The sequence below is a fragment of the Crinia signifera genome, chromosome 1 (genome assembly GCF_055691185.1).
Source record: "Crinia signifera chromosome 1, ASM5569118v1, whole genome shotgun sequence".
In the NCBI taxonomy this organism is placed as follows: Eukaryota; Metazoa; Chordata; class Amphibia; order Anura; family Myobatrachidae; genus Crinia; species Crinia signifera.
In genome coordinates, this window is record NC_139217.1 from 470,180,052 (window position 1) to 470,202,182 (window position 22,131).

The window sequence follows — 22,131 nt, forward strand, 5'->3', positions numbered from 1 at the left end:
CCAGTGGTTGCACCCTTAAAAATTAGCATACGCCCTATGGAAGGTGCAGCACCCCTGTTTGACCACAGCCACCTATACCTGAGGCTGTGTGTCTGAGAATGTAGCCGATTGTGTGACAGTCCCCATGACACTTCCATAACACACTACTAGCCACCTCCCTGCCACTGGCCAGGAACGCCCATCACTCTTCTGGCACATTTCTGATCCTGACTGGTTTTGTGGGCACACTGTGTGTAACGCTAGCGCCAAAGGAATATACAGACATTTTTTGCCATTGGGCATGTGCAAAGAAATTGCTCAACTAAGTGACCCTTTGCGTTGTGTGCGGGTTGTGTGCGGCTATGAATCAGGGCACAATGGCAGAGATCTTACTAATAAATGTGATAACTTTCTCAGATGGTCATCACTGCATTCTCCTTATCTAACTGCTAGTGACAGTGAGCAAATCACTTTATGTATCTGTGTTCAATAAAACAAAACCTTCTGCATCTGTGACATCACTGATACAGGAGCCTATGAACTCTCTATGTGGCGGTGACATCACTGATACAGGAGCCTATGAACTCTCTAGGTTGTGGTGACATCACTGATACAGGAGCCTATGAACTCTCTAGGTGGTGGTGACATCACTGATGCAGGAGCCTATGAACTCTCTAAGAGGCGGTGACGTCACTGATGCAGGAGCCTATGATCTCTCTAGGTGGTGGTGACATCACTGATGCAGGAGCCTATGAACTCTCTAGGTGGTGGTGACATCACTGATGCAGGAGCCTATGAACTCTCTAGGTGGTGATGACATCACTGATGCAGGAGTCTATGAACTCTCTAGGTGGCGGTGACATCACTGATGCAGGAGCCTATGAACTCTCTAGGTGGCGGTGACATCACTGATGCAGGAGCCTATGAACTCTCTAGGTGGTGTTGACATCACTGATGCAGGAGCCTATGAACTCTCTAGGTGGCGGTGACATCACTGATGCAGGAGCCTATGAACTCTCTAGGTGGCGGTGACATCACTGATGCAGGAGCCTATGAACTCTCTAGGTGGTGTTGACATCACTGATGCAGGAGCCTATGAACTCTCTAGGTGGTGGTGACATCACTGATGCAGGAGCCTATGAACTCTCTAGGTGGTGGTGACATCACTGATGCAGGAGCCTATGAACTCTCTAGGTGGCGGTGACATCACTGATGCAGGAGTCTATACACTCTATAGGTGGTGGTGACATCACTGATACAGGAGCCTATGAATTCTCTAGGTTCTCTCCTCAGAGAAGTCACATAGTGTATGGAGGCCTTTATTTCTTCCCATTCCTACCTCAAAGCCTTTTCACATGTTGCTGCCTTTCTCTGTAACTCTCTTTCTCTCTCCCTCAGTTTCTCCACCTTTCTACAAAACTTATTTAGAAGACCCCCCCCCCCCCCCCTGCCACCCCCACCCACCGCAGGACACTGCTACCCAGGGGTGGTGCATCTTACAGTCACAAAAACGTGTGACTATCCCACGTAAATCATTTGGTAGGGTAGGTCTGGGTGAGCTCTCACGACCAGGTCCTTCTTCCCTCGTGTGCCATGTACTGGCCTCACCTAATAAACGTTGTCAAAGTCGAATTGCATACACGCCATTTGAGAATGGTATGGCCGCCATCTTGGTTCGCAGAGTTACGCAAATAAAGTATTATAACCAAGTTTTGTAATAAGGCGAACCCAGTGCGCTGCCATATTAATACACATAAATTCATATCCCACACTCACACGTAATTAAATATAGTTAATATGGTTATAATTCACAGCACATAGTTTAACTGGTAATACACGATCTTTCCTGGACATATTTCGCATCGTTAGGTTCCGTCTCTCATGCGCAGCACTCCGGTCTTTGTTAAAAGTTCACAAGTCCTAACAGCCAACAGTTATTGATCAATTCCATAATCAATGGTCATTTTGCCATGTGTTAAGAGAAATCTAGGAGATCAGGATGCAGCTGGTTTCAGTGTTGATTTAGGACCCCTATGATGATGCCTGAAGACAAAGGACACTGAAGTGCATTCCCCTGCACCAATCCACAAGATGTGACACCTGATCTCCTGACCAATGAAGACCCTCACTGCCCCCTTAACTTGGACACTATAAGAGAGCAGATCCAGCATGGGATTGGCCTCACTTCTCCCCCTTCTATTACCTGGGCTATATTCTGATAGAATATAGTGAGCTCGGACCGCTGTGTGATCAGTTGTGTGTGTCTGATGGACCCGGCCGGTGTGATCAGCTGTGTGTGTCTGATGGACCCAGCCGGTGTGATCAGCTGTGTGTGTCTGATGGACCCAGCCAGTGTGATCAGCTGTGTGTGTCTGATGGACCCGGCCAGTGTGATCAGCTGTGTGTGTCTGATGGACCCGGCCAGTGTGATCAGCTGTGTGTGTCTGATGGACCAGGCCAGTGTGATCGGCTGTGTGTGTGTCTGATGTACCCGGCCGGTGTGATCGGCTGTGTGTGTCTGATGGACCCGGCCTGTGTGATCAGCTGTGTGTGTCTGATGGACCCGGCCAGTGTGATCAGCTGTGTGTGTGTCTGATGGCCCCGGCCAGTGTGATCAGTTGTGTGTGGCTGATGGACCCGGTCGGTGTGATCAGCTGTGTGTGTGTGATGGCCCAGGCCAGTGTGATCAGCTGTGTGTGTCTGATGGACCCGGCCAGTGCTATCAGTTGTGTGTATCTGATGGACCCTGCCAGTGTGATCAGCTGCGTGTGTCTGATTGACCTGGCCGGTGTGATCAGCTGCGTGTGTCTGATGGACACGGCCGGTGTGATCAGCTGCGTGTGTCTGATGGACACGGCCGGTGTGATCAGCTGCGTGTGTCTGATGGACACGGCCGGTGTGATCAGCTGCGTGTGTCTGATGGACACGGCCGGTGTGATCGGCTGTGTGTGTGTCTGATGGACCCGGCCAGTGTGATCAGCTGTGTGTATCTGATGGACCCGGCCAGTGTGATCAGCTGTGTGTGTCTGATGGACCCGGCCAGTGTGATCAGCTGTGTGTGTCTGATGGACCCGGCCGGTGTGATCAGCTGTGTGTGTGTGATGAACCCGGCCAGTGTGATCAGCTGTGTGTGTGTCTGATGGACTCGGCCAGTGTGATCAGCTGTGTGTGTATGATGGACCCGGCCAGTGTGATCAGCTGTGTGTGTATCTGATGGACCCGGTCAGTGTGATCAGCTGTGTGTGTCTGATGGACCCGGCCAGTGTGATCAGCTGTGATTCCGATGGAACTGGCCAGTGTGATCAGCTGTGTGTGTCTGATGGACCCGGGCAGTGTGATTAGCTGTGTGTCTGATGGACCCGGACAGTGTGATCAGCTGTGTGTGTGTCTGATGGATCCGGCCAGTGTGATCAGCTGTGTGTGTGTGATGGACCCGGCCAGTGTGATCAGCTGTGTGTGTCTGATGGACCCGGCCAGTGTGATCAGCTGTGTGTGTGTCTGATGGACCCGGACAGTGTGATCAGCTGTGTGTCTCCGATGGACCCGGCCAGTGTGATCAGCTGTGTGTGTCTGATGGACCCGGCCACTGTGATCAGCTGTGTGTGTCTGATGGACCCGGCCAGTGTGATCAGCTGTGTGTGTGTCTGATGGACCGGCCAGTGTGATCAGCTGTGTGTGTGTCTGATGGACCCAGCCAGTGTGATCAGCAGTGTGTGTGTCTGATGGACCCAGCCAGTGTGATCAGCAGTGTGTGTCTGATGGACCCGGCCAGTGTGATCAGCTGTGTGTGTGTCTGATGGACCCGGCCAGTGTGATCAGCTGTGTGTGTGTGTCTGATGGACCCGGCCAATGTGATCAGCTGTGTGTGTGTGTCTGATGGACCCGGCCAGTGTGATCAGCTGTGTGTGTTTCTGATGGACCCGGCCGGTGTGATAAGCTGTGTGTGTCTGATGGACCCGGCCGGTGTGATCAGCAGTGTGTGTGTCTGATAGACCCGGCCGGTGGGATCAGCTGTGTGTGTCTGATGGACCCGGCCAGTGTGATCAGCTGTGTGTGTGTCTGATGGACCCGGCCAGTGTGATCAGCTGTGTGTCTCCGATGGACCCGGCCAGTGTGATCAGCTGTGTGTGTCTCTGATAGACCCGGCCAGTGTGATTAGCTGTGTGTGTCTGATGGACCCGGCCGGTGTGATCAGCAGTGTGCGTGTCTGATAGACCCGGCCGGTGGGATCAGCAGTGTGTGTCTGATGGACCCGGCCAGTGTGATCAGCTGTGTGTGTGTCTGATGGACCCGGCCGGTGTGATCAGCTGTGTGTGTCCGATGGACCCGGCCAGTGTGATCAGCTGTGTGTCTCCGATGGACCCGGCCAGTCTGATCAGCTGTATGTGTCCGATGGACCCGGCCAGTGTGATCACCTGTGTGTGTGTCTGATGGACCCGGCCAGTGTAATCAGCTGTGTGTGTGTCTGATGGACCAGGCCGGTGTGATCAGCTGTGTGTGTCCGATGGACCCGGCCAGTGTGATCAGCTGTGTGTCTCCGATGGACCCGGCCAGTCTGATCAGCTGTGTGTGTCCGATGGACCCGGCCAGTGTGATCAGCTGTGTGTGTCTGATGGACCCGGCCAGTGTGATCAGCTGTGTGTGTCAGATGGTCCCGGCCAGTGTGATCAGCTGTGTGTGTGTCTGATGGACCCGGCCAGTGTGATCAGCTGTGTGTCTCCGATGGACCCGGCCAGTGTGATCAGCTGTGTGTGTCCGATGGACCCGGACAGTGTGACCAGCTTGTGTGTGTGTCTGATGGACCCGGCCAGTGTGATCAGCTGTGTGTGTGTCTGATGGACCCGGCCAGTGTGATCAGCTGTGTGTCTCCGATGGACCCGGCCAGTGTGATCAGCTGTGTGTGTCTCTGATGGACCCGGCCAGTGTGATTAGCTGTGTGTGTCTGATGGACCCGGCCAGTGTGATCAGCTGTGTGTATCTGATGGACCCGGCCGGTGGGATCAGCTGTGTGTGTCTGATGGACCCGGCCAGTGTGATCAGCTGTGTGTGTGTCTGATGGACCCGGCCGGTGTGATCAGCTGTGTGTGTCCGATGGACCCGGCCAGTGTGATCAGCTGTGTGTGTCCGATGGACCCGGACAGTGTGACCAGCTGTGTGTGTGTCTGATGGACCCGGCCAGTGTGATCAGCTGTGTGTGTGTCTGATGGACCCGGCCAGTGTGATCAGCTGTGTGTCTCCGATGGACCCGGCCAGTGTGATCAGCTTTGTGTGTGATGGACCCGGGCAGTGTGATCAGCTGTGTGTCTGATGGACCCGGCCAGTGTGATCAGCTGTGTGTGTCTGATGGACCCGGCCAGTGTGATCAGCTGTGTGTCTCTGATGGACCCGGCCAGTGTGATTAGCTGTGTGTGTCTGATGGACCCGGCCGGTGTGATCAGTTGTGTGTGTGTCTGATAGACCCGGCCGGTGGGATCAGCTGTGTATGTCTGATGGACCCGGCCAGTGTGATTAGCTGTGTGTGTGTCTGATGGACCCGGCCGGTGTGATCAGCTGTGTGTGTCCGATGGACCCGGCCAGTGTGATCAGCTGTGTGTCTCCAATGGACCCGGCCAGTCTGATCAGCTGTGTGTGTCCGATGGACCCGGCCAGTGTGATCACCTGTGTGTGTGTCTGATGGACCCGGCCAGTGTGATCAGCTGTGTGTGTCTGATGGACCCGGCCAGTGTGATCAGCTGTGTGTGTCCGATGGACCCGGACAGTGTGATCAGCTGTGTGTGTCTGATGGACCTAGCCAGAGTGATCAGCTGTGTGTGTCTGATGGACTCGGCCAGTGTGATCAGCTGTGTGTGTCTGATGGACCCGGCCAGTGTAATCAGCTGTGTGTGTCTGATGGACCCGGCCAGTGTGATCAGCTGTGTGTGTGTCTGATGGACCCGGCCAGTGTGATCAGCTGTGTGTCTCCGATGGACCCGGCCAGTGTGATCAGCTGTGTGTGTCCGATGGACCCGGCCAGTGTGATCACCTGTGTGTGTCCGATGGACCCGGCCAGTGTGATCAGCTGTGTGTATCTGATGGACCCGGCCAGTGTGATCAGCAGTGTGTGTGTGTGTCTGATGGACCCGGCCAGTGTGATCAGCTGTGTGTGTCTGGTGGACCCGGCCGGTGTGATTAGCTGTGTGTGTCTGGTGGACCCGGCCGGTGTGATAAGCTGTGTGTATCTGATGGACCCGGCCAGTGTGATCAGCTGTGTGTGTCCGATGGACCCGGCCAGTGTGATCACCTGTGTGTGTCCGATGGACCCGGCCAGTGTGATCAGCTGTGTGTATCTGATGGACCCGGCCAGTGTGATCAGCAGTGTGTGTGTGTGTCTGATGGACCCGGCCAGTGTGATCAGCTGTGTGTGTCTGGTGGACCCGGCCGGTGTGATTAGCTGTGTGTGTCTGGTGGACCCGGCCAGTGTGATAAGCTGTGTGTATCTGATGGACCCGGCCAGTGTGATCAGCTGTGTGTGTCCGATGGACCCAACCGGTGTGATAAGCAGTGTGTGTGTCTGATAGACCCCGCCGGTGTGATCAGCTGCGTGTGTCTGATGGACCCAGCCAGTGTGATCAGCTGTGTGTCTGATGGACCCAGCCAGTGTGATCAGCTTTGTGTGTGATGGACCCGGGCAGTGTGATCAGCTGTGTGTCTGATGGACCCGGCCAGTGTGATCAGCTGTGTGTGTCTGATGGACCCGGCCAGTGTGATCAGCTGTGTGTGTCTGATGGACCCGGCCAGTGTGATCAGCTGTGTGTGTCTGATGGACCCGGCCAGTGTGATCAGCTGTGTGTGTCTGATGGACCCGGCCAGTGTGATCAGCTGTGTGTGTCTGATGGACCCGGCCAGTGTGATCAGCTGTGTGTGTCTGATGGACCCGGCCAGTGTGATCAGCTGTGTGTCTGATGGACCCGGCCAGTGTGATCAGCTGTGTGTGTCTGATGGACCCAGCCAGTGTGATCAGCTGTGTGTGTCTGATGGACCCGGCCAGTGTGATCAGCTGTGTGTGTCTGATGGACCCGGACAGTGTGATCAGCAGTGTGTGTGTCTGATAGACTCGGCCAGTGTGATCAGCTTTGTGTGAGTCCGATGGACCCGGCCAGTGCGAGCGTTTAGAAGACAATGTGCACAGAACAGACATGATTCCTACAAGACTCTATGTCATGTGCTGTAGACAGACGTTAGTTCACCATTTCCTACACATAAAGTACTTGCAGAGTATAAGCTGCTATTAGCTGGTCACACCCTACACTTTATTATTATACTATTAGTCACCAGCAATACCCCATCATTACCAGACCTGTAAAGGTTTATTACCCTGGCTACTGTAGCAGTGATTAGGAGAATACATTGGGTGTACTTCATAAATACGTCTGCTGACAGGGGTGTAACTACCGTGGGTGAAGTCATTTTTTGGCATAGACCTCCTCTGGGTACTGGTTTCTGGGCACCCAACTCACATCACCAAATGCTGCTCCTCCCAGTGGTACCAAATACCACACCTGTGCCAGTCAGTGAGGGCAGAGATGGGTGAAGGAACCGCCAGCTTAATCCTCATGCACCCCCCACTTTCCCAGGCTGTAAGTGAGGTGTGCGGTGCACAGGAGCAGGTAGAACTGGGGCATAAGGTGGGTGTGTGACATAAACCTAGGCACTGTATGGCATAATGTGTACTGGGGGCGCTATGAGGACCACACAGAGCTGCCAGTGCATCCTTATATAGCTGTGGTCTCCTTCCTGGGCCTTCTTTGCACCGAGCGGAACATCAATCTGATATGGCACTGTGCGGTACGTCATGTCTAGTTGGTGGTGACCTGACACCGCATAGGAGGTAAATCAGGATGAGTCTCTGACAAGTATATGGGAGACCAGAGTTCTTCCCAATATACACATATGTAACTTTTATTCCACATGAGACTGCCAAAACCGATATTGTAAATGGGATCTTACTGAATAGTTCAGTGTATTGGTTAGAGATGTGAGGTGAAGTTCTCCAGAAATCCAAATCCACATACATTTTGTGGATCTGAACCGAACCAAAACTAGAAGGCGTATGGTTTATGGGTACTTGTGGAGTATCACGGCTCCCACGATGGCCATTGCACGGGAAAAAATCGCATTGCATGTGATCGCATGCAATTTTTAACAGAAAAGCATTCAAATGCATTGAAATTAGTAGCAAACATGTTCAATGGCCCCCAAATGTCATTTTTGAGCCTGTACCACCCCCACTATCAACGCGAACCCGGAGCGTGGCGAGCGGCGGCGGAACGCGTCCTACGACCTTTTCATACCCCCACTATCCACGTCGGCGTGGAGTTGAGAATAGAAAGTGTGGCGAGCGCAGCGAGCCACCGAGCCCGAAGCGTGGAGAGCGCAGTGAGCCCCGCGAGGGGACACGGACACCTTCACAGGTATACACGTCCCCTCGAGGGCTTCACATGTGTCCGCGTCCCCTTGCCACACTTCAGGCTCGGTGGCTCGCTGCACTCGCCACACTTTCTGTTCTCAACTCCACGCCGACGTGGATAGTGGGGGCATGAAAAGGTCGTAGGACGCGTACCGCCTCCCCACGCAGGCTCGCTGCGCTCGCCACGCTTTGGGTTCGCGTTGATAGGGGGGTGGTACAGCCTCAAAAATGACATTTGGAGGCCATTGAACATGTTTGATACTAATTTCAATGCATTTGGATGCTTTTCTGTTAAAAAACGCATGTGATCAAATCACATGCGATGCGATCGCATGCGATTTTGTAAAAAACTGCAAAAATCGCATCCAATCGCATGCCATCGCATGCCACTATATATGGCATGCGATGGCATGCTATGGGAGCCGTGATAATCCACAAGTACCGGTTTATGTTTTGGTTCTAATCCGTTTTTTCCAAAAAAATCCCCCCCAAAAAACTAAAATCACATCATTTGGGCCTTTTTTTGTTCCTAGAGTATTAATTAATCTCAATAATGAGTATTATTGACCTCAACATTATTTTTTTAGTCAACTTTGAACTCCTTTACAGTTCACAGTATTGTTTTCATCCAATTTAGGCCGAAGGCTGCATGGTTACTAAGCAACAGAGCAGCAGCACAAACACACAGCAGTTTATAGCACATATGGCGAGATTTACTAAGTTTGAAAAGTGATAAAATGGAGTGATAAACAACCAGCCAATCAGCTACCACTTGACATTTTTCAAAAACAGCCTGTGAGATCACAGGTAGGAGCTGATTGGCTGGCTGTTTATCACTCTCTATTTTATCACTTTTCAAACTTAGTACATCTCGCTATATGTGCTATAAACTGATGGACCCGGCCAGTGTGATCAGGCCCATCTGGCCCATATACTGTATGAAACATTACCACACAGCAAATGATACTGCCCAGTCACAACTCAGTGGAGTACAGCCTGCAGAATGGACATAGGCCAGCCACTTGTTGAGTCACAGCACAGGTACATGAACCAGCAGAGCACAGCACAGCACAGCATAGAATAGAGGAGCATGGAGAACAGCATGAAATGGTGCTGAGTCACTGCTGTGGCTCTCTTATGAAGAATCTAAAACCCACAAGAATCCAACGCTGGGAGGATAAGGTTTTACCGTGATCTGAAATCCAACTCTGGCAGGGACATCCGAGCCACGGCTTTGGTAAACACGGAACCCATTCAGATTTTGGAAAGGAGATCTGATCCAAATCGAGTCCCGGTTCAGATCTTTTTTCTGGTTAAGAATTTGGATTTTAAATCTGAATTTTGGGATTTGGAGTTTACAAAATTATTTTATTTTAGCAGGTTTTTCAATTGATTTTTATATTTTTTTTTAACATTGATTATGAAACAAACCAAAACCACTTGAAGATGATTTAAAAAAAAAAAAACCCCGGAGGTAAGTGCATATCTATAGTATTGATCTATAGGTTGTAAGGTTGCGAGCAGGGCCCTCCTACCTCTATGTCGGTTTGTTACCACCCAGTTTGTTTTATCACTGTTTCCTTTTATAAAGCGCAATGGAATCTTTTACGCTATATAAGAAACTGTAAATAAATAAATAAATAAATAAAGATTAATCTATCTCTCCAAGTAGAACGGGAATTATCAATGAGGCTTATTCAGTGCAGTACCAGCTATAGACAAAAGGTGGCAGTGCTCGACCAACACATTCACAGTAATCGGTACATACTGTATGTTAATAGTTCCCAAACTTTTTCGAATCATGTTGCCTTAAAGAGTATCAAAAGTTTCTTATTTAGTCATTTAAAAAAAAATAATATATTAAATTAAGAAAATTGTGTTTCCAGGTCATCCTGAGTTACCAGAGTATTAAGGTGCCCACACACTAGAAAGATCTGCAATCGTAAGATGTGCGCATAAATTAGCCTTGAAATCTTTTGTCCGCCCTGGACAAAAGATTTCAGGCAAGCGCACATCTACACCAGAGATTTTTCTTAAGATCCTGTGTGCGTTCCTATGGATCTTTTGTTAAATCTTCTGATCTTTCGTGCAGCACGTAAGATCAGAAGATTCAGCTAAAGATCCACGGGACCGATTATCGGAAATCATTGGACGATATATCGGAAATCGGCCAATCGGCCCAAAAATCGTTCTAGTGTGTGGGCACCTTTACTCCGATATCCGATGGTCACAAAGCTGACCCGATGTTGCATCTGCAGATCAGACAATCAGACAATCTTAAAAATACCTCATGCGCCTTCTGAATAGTTCTGCACAGCTGCCGCGACCGCCTCCTAATAAGCCCCTTAGTTCACTAAAGGTCAGGTAAATTGGGTGTGGCATATTTTGTCAGAGTTCATTATGACGACATGGTCATAATGTCGGCAGGTAAGACGCAGTGCAAAACTGGACGCAGAGTCTAGTGGTTGTTCAGGGGAGGTAAGAGGTGGGTGGCATAGGCGTGTCGCTGAATGACGCACAGCCACGCACACAGGACGTCATACTCGGAGAAACTGCACCTGCCATAGAGTTAATGCAATGGTGCGACCGATGGTGCGTCTAAGGACAGTCTGAGATGGAAATCCCCTGTAAAGATGGTGGGGATGGTAGTAGTTGTGATGGACTATTGAAATGAAAAAAAGGCAATAATTGCTTGATGTCGTCATAATTTCCAGCTGTCAGCGCTTTTGTAGTTTACGTCGGCATCTCCCTTGATCTACATGTAAGCCCCAGGTGGCCCTGTGTAAGGTAACGGCTCCCCCACCTGTGTAAGGTAACGGCTCCCCCACCTGTGTAAGGTAACGGCTCCCCCACCTGTGTAAGGTAACGGCTCCCCCACCTGTGTAAGGTAACGGCTCCCCCACCTGTGTAAGGTAACGGCTCCCCCACCTGTGTAAGGTAACGGCTCCCCCACCTGTGTAAGGTAACGGCTCCCCCACCTGTGTAAGGTAACGGCTCCCCCACCTGTGTAAAGTAACGGCTCCCCCACCTGTGTAAGGTAACGGCTCCCCCACCTGTGTAAGGTAACGGCTCCCCCACCTGTGTAAGGTAACGGCTCCCCCACCTGTGTAAAGTAACGGCTCCCCCACCTGTGTAAGGTAACGGCTCCCCCACCTGTGTAAGGTAACGGCTCCCCCACCTGTGTAAGGTAACGGCTCCCCCACCTGTGTAAGGTAACGGCTCCCCCACCTGTGTAAAGTAACGGCTCCCCCACCTGTGTAAGGTAACGGCTCCCCCACCTGTGTAAGGTAACGGCTCCCCCACCTGTGTAAGGTAACGGCTCCCCCACCTGTGTAAGGTAACGGCTCCCCCACCTGTGTAAGGTAACGGCTCCCCCACCTGTGTAAGGTAACGGCTCCCCCACCTGTGTAAGGTAACGGCTCCCCCACCTGTGTAAGGTAACGGCTCCCCCACCTGTGTAAGGTAACGGCTCCCCCACCTGTGTAAGGTAACGGCTCCCCCACCTGTGTAAGGTAACGGCTCCCCCACCTGTGTAAGGGAACGGCTCCCCCACCTGTGTAAGGGAACGGCTCCCCCACCTGTGTAAGGTAACGGCTCCCCCACCTGTGTAAGGTAATGGCTCCCCCACCTGTGTAAAGTAACGGCTCCCCCACCTGAGTAAGGTAACGGCTCCCCCACCTGTGTAAGGTAACGGCTCCCCCACCTCTGTAAGGTAACGGCTCCCCCACCTGTGTAAGGTAACGGCTCCCCCACCTCTGTAAGGTAACGGCTCCCCCACCTGTGTATGGTAACGGCTCCCCCACCTGTGTAAGGTAACGGCTCCCCCACCTGTGTAAGGTAACGGCTCCCCCACCTGTGTAAGGTAACGGCTCCCCCACCTGTGTAAGGTAACGGCTCCCCCACCTGTGTAAGGTAACGGCTCCCCCACCTGTGTAAGGTAACGGCTCCCCCACCTGTGTAAGGTAACGGCTCCCCCACCTGTGTAAGGTAACGGCTCCCCCACCTGTCTAAGGTAACGGCTCCCCCACCTGTGTAAGGTAACGGCTCCCCCACCCTCGCTGCTCTGACACATGGAGGATATGTCATTCTGCGGTTAGAAAAGTCCTCTGAGCCTGAGGATAATAACAACTATCTGTTACAGCTCTAATTTCTTTTTGAGCCTTTAATTTTATAGCAGGACGCGCTGACGTTACTGTGAGCTCCCTGCTGCCCCCTAGTGACACTGCCGAGTACCAAAGATTACTAATGCTCTTCGTGACTCAGAATCAGCAGCGAATGGACTCTGGGATGTGCCCGCTCCCCACCCAGGGTGTAACAATGAAGCCGCAGTCTGAGCTGTGTATTGGGAGAGAGGTCTTTGTAGATTCCATGCGGTCTGGCCGTCAGCATGGAAGATGCTGGAAATGGTCCCACCAAAATTGTCCGCCACCTTGGAGTTGAAAGATGCTAAAAGTCCTGCAGGACCTCTAGGGTCTGTCAGGGAAGTGCAACACGTATAGCATTACCCGGAAGTGCTGGCGCACCTGCTAGCATGTAAGCCCTTGGCAACACTTAAGAAACCCTGGCAATGAACATGAAAGACCTGGCAATGAGCACGAAACCCCTGGCAACGAGCATGAAACCTCTGGCAATTAGTTAATAAACCCTGGCAACGTGCATGAAACCCCTGACAATAAACAAGAATCTCCTGTCAACGAGCATGAATTTCATGGCAAAGAGCACGTAACACCTGACAACAATCTTGTAATCCCTGGTAATGATCAATAAACCTCTGGCAATGAGCATTGAGGTAAAGCGGTTATTTAAGCCACTATCTCCACCCACTACCTGGCTACAGGGCCCTGAGGAAGCTGAAATCTGCGAAGAGCGTGCCGGCTAGCGGTGCGCGGGCAGATGATTGTAGTTGTTTGTTTATTTTCACATTGATGTATTTATTGGTGAACCTGTGCGCTATCGCCCTAGCCCTTCTAAGGGCTTTCACTGCCACCAGCTAGGTCCTTTTGGAGGCGACTCCACTGGACTGGCACAGTGAAACAATCCTGGGGCACTCCAGAACAGCACATAGACTCCCTTACTAGGCAAGCGTTGCAGCCAATGGGAGCATTAGTTGCGATCTGACAGAGTGTGCTCACAGGGGGCGTTTAGCATTAAGGACGGTGGTTACGGAAGGTATTTCACTGGCCTAATACTGGCCTAACATTCATAGTGAATGCCAACCCCTACCAGCTGTGCCACCACGTCCTAACATTTCACTTCTAAACTAATTGATACTAGCGATATTCTGGTTAACAGAGCACCCAATAAAGAGGTTGACCAACCCGCTCGTGCCACCAATACCAGTACCTGGCCCGAACAGGTTATCCTCTGTACGGACCACTAGCACATGGTTCCAAGTGAAAACAGTACATATATTATATTCCACTACAAACATCAGCCTGCCACCTTAGTTTTAAAGAGTGTCACATCCCACCCTTGTCTGTAATTGTATGTTTTTATCTCGCAGTTCTTAAATGTAATAATAAAAGTTAGATTTTATTCTTATTCCTATCTTGGTGCACCGACACAGGACATCCTTTCTTTGTTTTCTTTATCTTGGTTGGATATTATCGCAGGTTCATTTGAGATTTCACCACTAGAGCGGCTCCACTAACTGAGAGTCTTTAAGTCCCCAGAGAAGATAACGTGGTCTAGACCAGTGGAAACGGCTTGGCAGGATTAAAGATGAGCTCTGTGTACCGAGTCTTGCAAGCTCCTAATTTTACAAAACAGTTTGTGTTGCAGACGGAAGCCCTGGGACAGGATTGGGAGCGGACTTTTCCCAAGAGGTAGATGGAGAGGAGAAGCCAATCCTCTACCTTAGCCCTAAATTATTGCCCAGAGAGCTCGAGTTCTCAGCTGCTGAGCAGGAGTGGGCAGTGGAGTCTTTAAAATTTGATTTGTTGGGACAAGAGTTTTTGTTGGTCACTGACCATGCACCCTTGCAATGGATGCACACGATCCAACAGGTGAATGCTCGTGTGGCCCATTTGTTTTTGGCCCTGCAGCCATTTAGTTTTGAGGTATGGCATTGTCCCCTGAAACAGCACCTCAATGCCGATGCCCGTTCCAGGACATTTGCCGGTCCCGATCCTCCAAGCAATTTCTATGGTGAATCTAGAGGATGAGAAGGAGGGCGAGGTGAGCGACCTCTGGAAAGTGGTGGAGGGCTGTGTACCAGGGTGGATGACACAACTAGAGGTGGGCGAGGCAGAGAGCTCCCCTGAAAATATGTTAGCTTCACCAGGGTGATTGGCAGTAAGGGAGTGTGGCAGGGACAGCATCTTCTAACATGAAAGTAATGTGGAGGATCCGGTCCAGGTTTTAGAGCAGCAGCAAGAAAAGTGATCAAGGTTGGGCTGATTAGCAGCACATGTGGCTTCCTGATATAAGTGTTTCCAGGGCAGAAGGTAATTACTCCTGGTGGTGGAATAGCTGTCCAGGTGATAGGCCGGGGTGGTAGGGACCTCTGGAGCATTCAGAGGAGTTTGTACTATGCGGTGACACTTGTATGCTGCAATGCTGGAACCATACTTGCCTATGCTGTGTACCTGGTATGTCATGATTACCTGTATGCTGCTTGCTGTAACTATGCTTGCCTATGCTGTGTACCTGGTATGCTGTGATTACCTGTATGCTGCTTGCTGTAACTATACTTGCCTATGCTGTGTACCTGGTATGTCATGATTACCTGTATGCTGCTTGCTGTAACTATACTTGCCTATGCTGTGTACCTGGTATGCTGTGATTACCTGTATGCTGCTTGCTGTAACTATACTTGCCTATGCTGTGTACCTGGTATGCCGTGATTACCTGTATGTTGCTTGCTGTATCTATACTTGCCTATGCTGTGTACCTGGTATGCTGTGATTACCTGTATGCTGCTTGCTGTAACTATACTTGCCTATGCTGTGTACCTGGTATGCTGTGATTACCTGTATGCTGCTTGCTGTAACTATACTTGCCTATGCTGTGTACCTGGTATGTCATGATTACCTGTATGCTGCTTGCTGTATCTATACTTGCCTATGCTGTGTACCTGGTATGCTGTGATTACCTGTATGCTGCTTGCTGTAACTATACTTGCCTATGCTGTGTACCTGGTATGCTGTGATTACCTGTATGCTGCTTGCTGTAACTATACTTGCCTATGCTGTGTACCTGGTATGCTGTGATTACCTGTATGCTGCTTGCTGTAACTATACTTGCCTATGCTGTGTACCTGGTATGTCGTGATTACCTGTATGCTGCTTGCTGTAACTATACTTGCCTATGCTGTGTACCTGGTATGCTGTGATTACCTGTATGCTGCTTGCTGTAACTATACTTGCCTATGCTGTGTACCTGGTATGCTGTGATTACCTGTATGCTGCTTGCTGTAACTATACTTGCCTATGCTGTGTACCTGGTATGTCATGATTACCTGTATGCTGCTTGCTGTAACTATACTTGCCTATGCTGTGTACCTGGTATGCTGTGATTACCTGTATGCTGCTTGCTGTAACTATACTTGCCTATGCTGTGTACCTGGTATGCTGTGATTACCTGTATGCTGCTTGCTGTAACTATACTTGCCTATGCTGTGTACCTGGTATGCTGTGATTACCTGTATGCTGCTTGCTGTAACTATACTTGCCTATGCTGTGTACCTGGTATGTCATGATTACCTGTATGCTGCTTGCTGTAACTATACTTGCCTATGCTGTGTACCTGGTATGCTGTGATTACCTGTATGCTGCTTGCTGTAACTATACTTGCCTATGCTGTGTACCTGGTATGCTGTGATTACCTGTATGCTGCTTGCTGTAACTATACTTGCCTATGCTGTGTACCTGGTATGCTGTGATTACCTGTATGCTGCTTGCTGTAACTATACTTGCCTATGCTGTGTACCTGGTATGCTGTGATTACCTGTATGCTGCCTGCTGTAACTATACTTGCCTATGCTGTGTACCTGGTATGCTGTGACTACCTGTATGCTGCAATGCTGTAACTATACTTGCCTATGCTGTGTACCTGGTATGCTGTGATTACCTGTATGCTGCTTGCTGTAACTATACTTGCCTATGCTGTGTACCTGGTATGCTGTGATTACCTGTATGCTGCTTGCTGTAACTATACTTGCCTATGCTGTGTACCTGGTATGTCATGATTACCTGTATGCTGCTTGCTGTAACTATACTTGCCTATGCTGTGTACCTGGTATGCTGTGATTACCTGTATGCTGCTTGCTGTAACTATACTTGCCTATGCTGTGTACCTGGTATGCTGTGATTACCTGTATGCTGCTTGCTGTAACTATACTTGCCTATGCTGTGTACCTGGTATGTCGTGATTACCTGTATGCTGCTTGCTGTAACTATACTTGCCTATGCTGTGTACCTGGTATGCTGTGATTACCTGTATGCTGCTTGCTGTAACTATACTTGCCTATGCTGTGTACCTGGTATGCTGTGATTACCTGTATGCTGCTTGCTGTAACTATACTTGCCTATGCTGTGTACCTGGTATGCTGTGATTACCTGTATGCTGCTTGCTGTAACTATACTTGCCTATGCTGTGTACCTGGTATGTCATGATTACCTGTATGCTGCTTGCTGTAACTATACTTGCCTATGCTGTGTACCTGGTATGCTGTGATTACCTGTATGCTGCTTGCTGTAACTATACTTGCCTATGCTGTGTACCTGGTATGCTGTGATTACCTGTATGCTGCTTGCTGTAACTATACTTGCCTATGCTGTGTACCTGGTATGCTGTGATTACCTGTATGCTGCTTGCTGTAACTATACTTGCCTATGCTGTGTACCTGGTATGCTGTGATTACCTGTATGCTGCCTGCTGTAACTATACTTGCCTATGCTGTGTACCTGGTATGCTGTGACTACCTGTATGCTGCAATGCTGTAACTATACTTGCCTATGCTGTGTACCTGGTATGCTGTGATTACCTGTATGCTGCTTGCTGTAACTATACTTGCCTATGCTGTGTACCTGGTATGCTGTGATTACCTGTATGCTGCTTGCTGTAACTATACTTGCCTATGCTGTGTACCTGGTATGCTGTGATTACCTGTATGCTGCTTGCTGTAACTATACTTGCCTATGCTGTGTACCTGGTATGCTGTGATTACCTGTATGCTGCTTGCTGTAACTATACTTGCCTATGCTGTGTACCTGGTATGCCGTGATTACCTGTATGCTGCTTGCTGTAACTATACTTGCCTATGCTGTGTACCTGGTATGCCGTGATTACCTGTATGCTGCTTGCTGTAACTATACTTGCCTATGCTGTGTACCTGGTATGCTGTGATTACCTGTATGCTGCTTGCTGTATCTATACTTGCCTATGCTGTGTACCTGGTATGCTGTGATTACCTGTATGCTGCTTGCTGTAACTATACTTGCCTATGCTGTGTACCTGGTATGCTGTGATTACCTGTATGCTGCCTGCTGTAACTATACTTGCCTATGCTGTGTAACTGGTATGCTGTGATTACCTGTATGCTGCTTGCTGTAACTATACTTGCCTATGCTGTGTACCTGGTATGCTGTGATTACCTGTATGCTGCTTGCTGTAACTATACTTGCCTATGCTGTGTACCTGGTATGCTGTGATTACCTGTATGCTGCCTGCTGTAACTATACTTGCTTATGCTGTGTACCTGGTATGCTGTGATTACCTGTATGCTGCTTGCTGTAACTATACTTGCCTATGCTGTGTACCTGGTATGCTGTGATTACCTGTATGCTGCTTGCTGTAACTATACTTGCCTATGCTGTGTACCTGGTATGCTGTGATTACCTGTATGCTGCTTGCTGTAACTATACTTGCCTATGCTGTGTACCTGGTATGCTGTGATTACCTGTATGCTGCTTGCTGTAACTATACTTGCCTATGCTGTGTACCTGGTATGCTGTGATTACCTGTATGCTGCTTGCTGTAACTATACTTGCCTATGCTGTGTACCTGGTATGCTGTGATTACCTGTATGCTGCCTGCTGTAACTATACTTGCCTATGCTGTGTACCTGGTATGCTGTGATTACCTGTATGCTGCCTGCTGTAACTATACTTGCTTATGCTGTGTACCTGGTATGCTGTGATTACCTGTATGCTGCCTGCTGTAACTATACTTGCCTATGCTGTGTACCTGGTATGCTGTGATTACCTGTATGCTGCTTGCTGTAACTATACTTGCCTATGCTGTGTACCTGGTATGCTGTGATTACCTGTATGCTGCTTGCTGTAACTATACTTGCCTATGCTGTGTACCTGGTATGCTGTGATTACCTGTATGCTGCTTGCTGTAACTATACTTGCCTATGCTGTGTACCTGGTATGCTGTGATTACCTGTATGCTGCCTGCTGTAACTATACTTGCCTATGCTGTGTACCTGGTATGCTGTGATTACCTGTATGCTGCCTGCTGTAACTATACTTGCCTATGCTGTGTACCTGGTATGCTGTGACCTGCTCCAAAATATAGACCAAGACTTCAACTTGATCCAGTGTATGTGATTCCTTGTCACTAGGGATGCCAATCCCGGGGCATTTTTTCAATCCCGGGAATCGGGATTGAAAAATGCTCAATCCCGGGATTCCCGGGATTGGCATGCCTAAAAAAAATGCCCCTGTGCCCCCCACACTAACTGACTCTTGGGGAGGGGGGCAGGTGGCAGCGGTGCGTGATGCGGGTGGCCTGGCGGCAAGCAGGTGCCGGGGCCACACACTTACTTTTGGTGAGTGCCAAGCGGGGGAAGCAGGCGGCAGGCGGCTTCGGTGAAGAGGCAGGCAACTGGGGGAGGCCCGGCGGCTAGCAGATCCGACGGTGGGGGTGTAGTGCTACTGCCTGCGCAGCGTGACCTGTGACCTAATCACGCTGCGCAGGCCACACGCCGGGACGGGGACAGCCGGGCAGCGTCTGAGCGAGTGCTCAGACGCTGCCCGGCATTAGACTGCGCATGCGCAGTCTAATCCCGAAATCCCGGGATTGGATACTCCAATTCCGGGATTGAAATCCCGGTCATTTTGGGGCCAAATCCCGGGATCCCGCCGATCCCGATCCCGGGATTGGCCACCCTACTTGTCACTATATATATATATATATATGTATATATATATATATATATATATATATATATATATAATTATAGTTTTCACATATAGGAGTTGAATATTGTTACTAGAGAGATATTTAATAAATCAATAACGCACAGCCGGAAATAGCGCACTTATCGCGTCGGCATCTAGTGACGCACATGGCTCTGTATCTGCAATCTCTCATAACTACTGTAATCTGCAGCGTATAAAATCAGAGCTCGCGGAGCAAATGTCACCGCTCACATTACTCAGGGTGATAACATCAATTAATCAACATTCCGACCCAGTACCAGTAACGTTCCTGTGGGAACCCGGCTGCAGGAGGCAGCAGAGGGGATCGGATGGGATGCTATACAGGAGGCACCGGGGTCAGAGGCCGGTGGTGGGCCGGATCAGGTCAGGGCTGAGAGCACAGGGATGGAATGTAAAGCCAGAGGTCAAGGCGGCCGGCACACAGACATCATACAGGCGCTAAGGTCACATAACAGCAGATTCAAGCATTGGACAGAAGTGTACATAGGCCAGGGGTCGGGTCAGGGAGCCAGAACATACATTATCTGGGCTGGTGGCAGCGTGTAGCAGGCAACTCAACAGAGGTTGGTCGACAGTCATTAGGTCGACACCATTGGGTCGACATACTGCAAGGTCAACATGGCTCAAGGTCAACAGGTGTCTAGGTCAACACATGCGTTAGGTCGACATGGGTTAGGTCGACAGTCAAGAGTTCGATATGGGGTTTTTCGTCCACCCAGACCCCATGAAAAGGGCAGATGTGTAATTAGACGCTTCTCCGATTCGTCACCACCTTTGATCTGACAAAATATTGGCAGATTGTACAAAACAATAAAACACAAGACACCTGTCACCACCCCATTCACCCTTTCCCAATTCATGACCTTGTCTTTCAGTTGGCGCGGAGCAGCTGCTTCCTCCCAGCGGACGCAGATCCTCAGCGCTGTCAGCTATGTGTCATGTTTCCGTACACATCAGGAGTGTCATCTAACTAGGCCGAGGGCGATGTCCTGCTCCCAGGGATTGAAGGACAATACTAGCAAATATTTGTTTGCAATGGGAGATACCAACTGTTCCGAAAGTAGGTTCCAGCTATTTGGAATAGATACCGATGCTATAGTACTAGCCAGTGCCAGATTAAGCCTTCGGGGGGCCCAGGGGCACTTTAGACAGGGGGCCCCCTTGCATTTGTCATAACTGGCCGCAAACTACATGGGGGAATATTACACTGTCAAAACACAGAGTAAAGGCAGTATAAACTTGGTCAATATATATATGCAAAAAAGAGGGAAGGGAAGAGGGGAGAGGCCGAGGGCACTGGGCTATAATGACGGAGGGTAAGAAGGCATACTCCAATCAATATAATCAAATTTAATTATATATATAATAGACTTGTGGAGGTGCTCCCAGGGAGTAGGGTAATTGTAGTAAAAAAGTTAGATATCCAAGAGAGGATATCGAAAAAAGACTCCCGGGTGGGGCACAGCCTTCTAATGAAAATAGATTACTGTTAATACAAACTTTATTAGTTAAAACATGGCCCTAATTAAGGGTCAAGAGAAGACAAAAGGTAAAGACAAACAGATAACACTAATGGACAAAATGCGTGAGAAAGTAGTGAAATATTATTTCAAAGTATTTCTGTCTGAGGATTCAAAGGAAGAAAAACTCCAATCAATCACAGTATGTACATATACACATATGGAATCCTAATAGACAGTAAAAAGCCTCAAATACCAATTAATATTGGGAATAAATGTCAGGATAAGCTAGATTTGATTAGTAATCGTATTTCCTGTAGGTGACAGAGTTGTCTGGACTGGATAGATCTGAATAACTAGTCGGTGGCAGTATAATATAGGTATAGAGACACCTGAGTATGGGTTTGCTAAGGGAGTCGCTGCTGCCTGTGCATGTGACATTAATCAGTGAATGCGCAGTTGAGCGGACTCCGAGAGCGTCACAGGTGTCGGAATATAGATGAGGGAGTTTCTGCTGTTTCCAGGGGTGACCTGTCCGGCTCTGTTATACGAAGTACAGCGCAGAGTCGGATCCAGGGTCCCCCAGAAATGAGAGAACCCTGAATAGAAATAAAGTATAAGGTACCCCTTCACCCTGTCCCTGGTGTTTGCTGCTATCCTCTGTGTACAGAATTATCTGTAGTGAACAGAGGTTGAGCGATACCACCAGGGTGGTGAAGTGTGGAAGGAAGTCAAGTTTGCACGTAGATGGGTGGTAACACGGTTGCTTGTGCAAGACGCAAAAGGATCAGAGATAGTTTTATAAGGGGAGGGATGTCCAGCAATCTTAGGCTAATGGTGCTAATATGAATATTCAAGCTATAGTAGCCAGAACAGGTGTAATAATTGGTGCAGATGGTAATTCTGGCGTGAGATGGTAACAGTCAGAGATACAATAAAGGTTATAGGTGGCTGCAACTCTTCGCAACAAATCAGTTAATGCCACCTAGAATTATGTGGGGTAATAGTGACTTGGGCAAATATAACTAAATTAGCGAAAATTAGCAGTCCCAGTAACTACCAACTTTTGTGTGCT

The 22,131-nt window shown here is 49.5% G+C and overlaps 1 protein-coding gene across 1 annotated transcript in view; it reads right to left on the minus strand.

Annotated features, from left to right (window-relative positions):
- The window catches only part of LOC146023520 (aquaporin-7-like), a 76,792-nt gene extending 56,238 nt beyond the window's left edge, over window positions 1-20,554 (minus strand). Inside the window, exon 1 of the mRNA XM_083155374.1 lies at window positions 20,460-20,554. The gene's annotated coding sequence lies outside the window, so the exon portion shown is untranslated. The remainder of the gene's footprint in view (window positions 1-20,459) is intronic.
- Window positions 20,555-22,131: the final 1,577 nt, after the last annotated feature.